Raw genomic sequence first — 6,772 nt, forward strand, 5'->3', positions numbered from 1 at the left:
ACAGCCCTGCGGGCCGAACAACAAGCTGCCCACACCTTCGCCGCTGCTCCGACCCAAGATCCACGAACAGATGAACCCTTCGGTGCAAGGACCCAGCCCGTTCGGTCCCCGGAGCCTCGGGGCCGGCGTCGTGAGGACCCCTTGCAAGACCATGACTCTCCCCTGTGGGCCAACCTGCAGGCCATGCCCTTCCCAGAGGGTTTTCGGAACCCAAAGTTGCCCAAGTTTAAAGGTGATTCGGACCCCGACGAGTTCGCCCAATCCTACGCCATAGCCATAGAGGCCAGCGTGGGCTGACCGGCCACCATGGCTAAATGCTTCCCCCTCGCCCTAGAAGGGGTGGCCATACACTGGTTCTGGGCGCTGGACCCTGGCACCATTCACACCTGTCCCAAACTCCGAGACCTCTTCCGTTGCAACTTCCAGGGCACCTTCATCCAACCACTAACCTCTAGCAGCCTGTTCACTATCAGGTAGGAGCCAGATGAAACCCTTCGGGACTACTTCTAGGTTCTCCTAAACCAAAGCCCAAATTTGCAGCATATCGCACTCTTCGGTAATCGTCACCGTAACCCAGGGCCTAGCCGAAGGCCCCCTATACGTTCAGTTGAACCGATGCCCAATACGCATGGTAGAAGTCGTCATGAGCAAGTTCGAGGAATATGAGCAGGTGGAGGAGGAAAAACTCCACCAGAGGCGCTCACAAGCTAGCGAGGCTTCCCATGCAATTATGAGAGGCCGCACTCGCAGGCTAGATCATCACACGCCCCCGCTGCCCCATAGAAGAGGAGCTTCAAGGAGGCCCTTACCGCTGGGTCCCAAACGGAGCGGCAGCAACAACGCTGAAATGTCAGCAATATTAGCCCAAGCCACGGGGCTCCTAACCAAAGCCACCCCAGGAGACGCGGCCGGGGGCGCTCCAGAGGCCTCCCAAAGCGAAGCTACACTCCAAAATAGCATTCCAAGGAAGAATCCTAGTGCACTCTACACGGCACAAGACGAGGACATAATACCGACAACTGTCAAACCCTCACCCAAGAGGAGTACCTCGGGAGGCAGGCAGCCTTCCCCTCAAATGATGGGGCCCCCAGGGGGCGGTCCGAAGACCGACGGATCGACCATCTGGCCCTGCAAAATCCTCCGCAGCTACCAGTACACTAACGAAGGGGTGCCGGGCAAATAGATCATCCTCGCCATTACCGGCGGAGGAAGCTCCAATTGCACTTCGAAATGACAGTGGTGAGACTACGCATGTGGGGTACACCACATTGGAGCAACTAGCATCCATCGACAGGCCCCTGACAGGGCCAACGCCCCTGTGATGTTCACCGTCAATGACTCTGAGGGGGTAAAATTTTCCCACTCCGATGCCCTGGTCATCTCAGCCATCATCACCGAAGTCGAGGTCCGAAGAATACTGGTCGATGGAGGCAGCTCGACAGACCTCCTATTCATGCATGCCTTCGACCAGCTCTGAATTCCACGAAGCCGGCTCTCACCAAGCAGCAGACCCCTCTAGGGATTCGATGGGGCCCCCTCAACACCCTAGGACAGATCGAACTCTTGATCATCTTCGGCGAAGGCTCTGCATCACGATCCGAGGTCATCACCTTCGATGTTGTGGACGTACCATACGCCTACAATGCCATCCTAGGAAAGGGAACTCTGAACAGATTTGGAGCTGTACCCCATCACAATTACCTCTGCCTGAAGATGCCCGAACCCCAAGGGCTAATAACCGTCCACGGCGACCAAGACCTGGCTAGACGCATCGAGTATGGGCACCCTACTCCACTCCCTAGTCGCCATATCCTGCTATGACACAAGAGGACTCGAAGGACCCTCCGCCGGTGCATCTCGGGCACCGCTGCCCTCTGAGGCCACAACCGGAGGGGGACATAAAGCTGGTCCCCATACACCAAGACCAACCTAAACAGACCTTCTGAATAGGGGTGAACCTCACCTCCAGGCAAGAAGCCCAGCTTCTGGCCGTCTTGCGGGGTAATCTCGACACCTTCGCATGGTCCCCGCAAGACCTCTCAGGAGTCGACCGCAGCATCATCGAGCACTCACTTCTGGTCGACCCGAAGGCAAGGCCCATACGCGAGGGGCTTCGCAAACTCTCTCCGGAGCGGGCAGAAGCTGCAAAGGAAGAAGTCCAGAAGCTACTAAAAGCCGGTGTTATCCGAGAGGTCATCCACTCCGATTGGCTCTCTAACATCATCCTGGTCAAGAAACACAGAGGAAAATGGTGTACGTGCATTGATTTCACATCATTAAACAAAGTATGGCCCTAGGATCTATACCCCCTTCCTCGCATCGACCAGCTAGTGGATTTCACCGCCAGTTGCAGAATGCTGAGCTTCCTCGATGCCTACTCTGGGTACCACCATGTGTGGATGGCAACAAAGGATGAGAGCAAGACCAACTTCTTTACCCCCTTCCGAGTGTACTGCTACGTTCGGATGCCCTTCGGTCTTTGGAATGCTTAGGCCGCATTCTCTCGCTTAGTACACAAGGTGCTGCAACAGCAGTTGGGCCACAATGTCGAGGCCTACGTGGATGATATCATGGTAAAAAGCCAACTAGAAGCCAACCATGTTGCCGACCTGCAAGAAACATTCAACAGCCTCTGGGCCGCTGGCGTGCGGCTGAACCTAGAAAAATGCGTATTTGGCACTAGGGGTGGAAAGATGCTAAGATGTCTCGTCTCCTGAAGAGGCATCGAGGCCAATCCGGGGAAGATTCATGCCATTGCAGAAATATCATCTCCCACCAATCCAAAAGAAGTACAACGTCTGGCCGGTCGCCTCGCGGCCCTCAGCCACTTCCTCACAAAATCTGCCGAGCACAGCCTCCCTTTCTTCAAAATGCCGAGGGGCTTTGAGCCATTTAGCTGGATGCCGGACTGCCAGGCGGCATTCGAGGCCCTAAAGGCACACCTTTCCCACCTCGAAACACTTGCGATGCCCCTCCCTAGTGAAGGACTGCTCCTATACCTATCCGTCTCTACGTCCGCCGTCAGCGCCGCCTTGGTATGGGAGGAAAAGAGTAACGTTCGCTCCACTCAAAGGGCAGCATACTACGTCTCGGAGGCCTTGGCCATGGCCAAGACACACTACATTGATCTCGAAAAAATAGCCTACGCCCTGCTGATGGCCTTACACGAGCCCCAACACAACTTCCATGCCTACGACATCCCTGTCCCAACCTCGTACCTTCTTGGTGACATGTTTCGTAACCGGGAGGCGACGGGCCGCATCGGCAAGTGGGTGGTAGAGTTAGCCCCCTTCGTGGTAAGGTTTGTGGCTCGCACCACCGTCAAATCCCAAATCTTGGCAGACTTCATTGCCGAATGGACCCCGGCACCCACCGAACCCTTACACGCACCCAAGACATCTGGACCATCTACACTAATGGAGCATACTTCTCTATGGGCGCCAGAGCCGGTGCGGTCCTCATCTCTCCCACAAGCTAGCAAGTCCAATACACGGCGAGCCTAGATTTCAAGATGACCAACAATATAGCCGAATACGAGGCTGTCATCTTAGGCCTTTGAAAGGCCCGACCCTACACCAGCTGACCGCCAGAGCTCTTGATGAGACGGCTGCCACCATCGTCTCCTTCAAAGTTATGGACTGGAGGGCCCCCCTCCTCCTGAGAGGAACAGAAGAACCGGACGACCCAATTGCACTCCGCCAAATCCAGCATCGCGCCAGGGGCTACCTTCTCATGAATGGCTCCCTTTACAAGACAGGGATCTACGCTCCTCTCCTTTTGTTGCATTACTAAACAAGAAGGAGCCGACCTCCTTCGAGAAATACACGAAGGCCTTTGCGGACGACCATGTCCGCACCTGCCAAGGATGCCAATGGATGGGACACCGAAGCCACCGACCTCCAACTCCCCTGCAACCAATCGCCCCCGTCTGGCCCCTGGCTTGCTGGGGTATCGACCTCATCGGTCCATTTCCCCGTGCCAAAGGCAACCTTCGGTACGCAGTGGTAGCATTGAGTACTTCTCCAAATGGGTCGAGGCCAAACCCCTCACTGAAATCACATCAAAAAATTTCTAGAAATTCTTCTGGAAGAACATAATCTGCCACTTCGGCATCCCACGACAGCTCACGGTGGACAATGGCACACAATTCAACTTCGGGCCTTTTCAGATAGTTCTGCGATGACCTCAACATCGAATTATGCTTCGCAGCAGTTTGACACCCTTAGTCCAATGGGGCCGTCGAAAGGGCCAATGGCAACATCCTCTCTAGTCTAAATCGACTTAGCTCATGGCCTATGGGTCGAGGAACTTCCCAAGGTTTTGTGGTCCCTCCGCACCACTGTCACGCGGGCCACCGGGTTCACACCCTTCCGCCTCCTTTATGGAGACAAGGCCATGACCCCCACCGAGGTCAAGGGCTGCTCACTCAAGGTACAACTTCCACAAACTGACGGAGAAAGGGAGCTCTCCCTCGACCTTACCGAAGGCAAGCGGCTCCATGCCATTCAGAACCTCGATCACTACATTAAGAAAACTAAGGCCTGGTACGATCCAAGGGTTGCGCCGCGAAACTTCAAACCCGACAAACTAGTGCGTCAACGCGCCCTAGCCCCAGGAAAGCTACGCAACAAATGGGAAGGCCCATACCTGGTCCTCAAGTCTAACAAGCCCGGCTCCTACCGCCTGGACGATACAGAAGGGACACCCCTCGAACACAGTTGGAATGCGGAGACCCTCTGCAAGTACTATGTATAGAGAGCCCTAGGCTCAGTCATCTCCGAAGGTACCCAAAAAAAGAGGGAAAAAAAGAGACCTTCCAGCATCTTGAAGGCATGAGCCTCCATGCTGGACGGGAATTCCGTCCGCTATCTGTAAGGTCTCACAGATCTATGTGGTGGATAGGCAAAGACCGCTCCAGCATCTTGAATGCATAAGCCTCCGTGCTGGACAGGCATTCTGTCCGCCATCTTTAAGGTCTAGCTAACCTACGTGGTAGATAGGCAAAGACCGCTCTAACATCTTGAAGCCTAAGTCTCCGTGCTGGACAGGCATTCCGTCTGTCATCCTTCAGGCCTAGCAAACCTAAAATGGAAGATAGGAAAAGACCGCTCTGGCATCTTAAAGTAGTGCCTTCATACCAGACCGGCACAACACCCTTCGTCATTTCTAAGGCCTGGCTGACCTTACATGGTGAAGGGATAAACACACCGGCACCAGCACGACTAAAAGTCTCCATGCCAAAATCACCTGACCCTTCCGATATCCTGAAAACCTAAAACTCTGAGCTCCCCACTCCCACCTCCTGCAATGCAATGCCCCTCAAAATCTCGCACCCCGTGGCCTCTAGGCAGCCATAGGATGCGAAGGGGCTGGGATGAGGGGCACAGGCGAAGCGTCGATGTGGTCAATCATAAAAAGAGAGAGAAAAAGAAACAAAACAACAAGCTAACACAATGCAAGTTGTACATACATAACATACAAAGAGTTTTTTCATATAGCTAACCGTTGTACATCGAATCTATGCCCAGCAAACTGGCTAGCCTGTTACTCCTCCCTGTACCACTATGAGAAGATGAGGGTGCCTGACCGCCGCGCCTCCCGGAAACACCACGGGACCTAGAGAGTCATCCCCGAACAATGCACATAGGAGGCCGATGTGAGCCCCTCAACGACAAGAGCTATTGCCCAAAATGGAGACTCAGCCTCGGGAAGACGAAGGATCCACCGGGAAGGGATACGAGTTAAAGGCCGAGAAGTCCAACTCTTCCTCCTCTTCCCCTCCAGCGAGGCCTCCGCGGCCCATACCTCCACCTTCACCTCGCCCAAGATAGACTCAAGAATTTCTGAGGGCACTCTTCCGTCAGAACCCCAAGGAAGGATGAAGCATTGTAAGAAGGGTGAGCCAGAAACCTCCTGGGCTGTTCGGGCCACACACCAGTCATCCCTTGCAACAAAATATACATTCAAAGAGGACACTAGGGGATCCTCCAGCTCGACCTTAACCAAGACATCGGCGGCCACCTACGGATCAATACACCCCTCGGAATCGTGGGGCATAACGAAATGACTCCGCCGACGAATGAACGGAGTAGCCCCGACGCTCCGGATGCACTCGATCCCTCCCCAGAGGCACTATCCAAGGTACGGACGAGGCCTCCTTCGGCCTTGGGTCGCCATACCTATACACGCAGATCAAACTCTAGTTAAAACTCAAAGGCACAAGCATTCCAGAAACAACAGAGGCAAACCACAGGAAGATAGGCGCAGTTCCATGAAATAAACAAACGATTATATACATGAAGTAGAAGGGGGTAGTCAACATGCTAAAACTTGACCCCCCCCCCTCGGAAAGAAAAGAAAACAAAAGATAGCCCGCGATAGAGCAACACCTCCAGGGCATCCACGCACAGCTCCGGCGGGGCAACAGCGCCACACGAAGAACCTCCAGAGGGCCGCAAAGTGCCTATAGACTACGTGTGAGGGACCGGACCTCCCAATGAAGGACTCGGATGAAGGTCCCCCGAGGAACCCAGAGTCCCTTGACCGGCCATGTAGCGCAACGTTATGCTCCGGCCATGATTTGCCCATACATCATGGCGGAAGCTCTCCAGGGTTGCACAAATCTCCGCAGGAGGTGCCTCAGGCCGGAAGGCCTCAACCACAGAGTCTGACACTTGCTGCTCCAGTGCTTCGAGGGGACCAACCCCCGCCTAGTACAGCTGGGTCAGGTGAAGCGCAGCGGCCACATGAGCGCTAGACCTTGCATAGACCT

The sequence above is a fragment of the Phragmites australis genome, chromosome 21 (genome assembly GCF_958298935.1).
Source record: "Phragmites australis chromosome 21, lpPhrAust1.1, whole genome shotgun sequence".
Lineage (NCBI taxonomy): Eukaryota > Viridiplantae > Streptophyta > Magnoliopsida > Poales > Poaceae > Phragmites > Phragmites australis.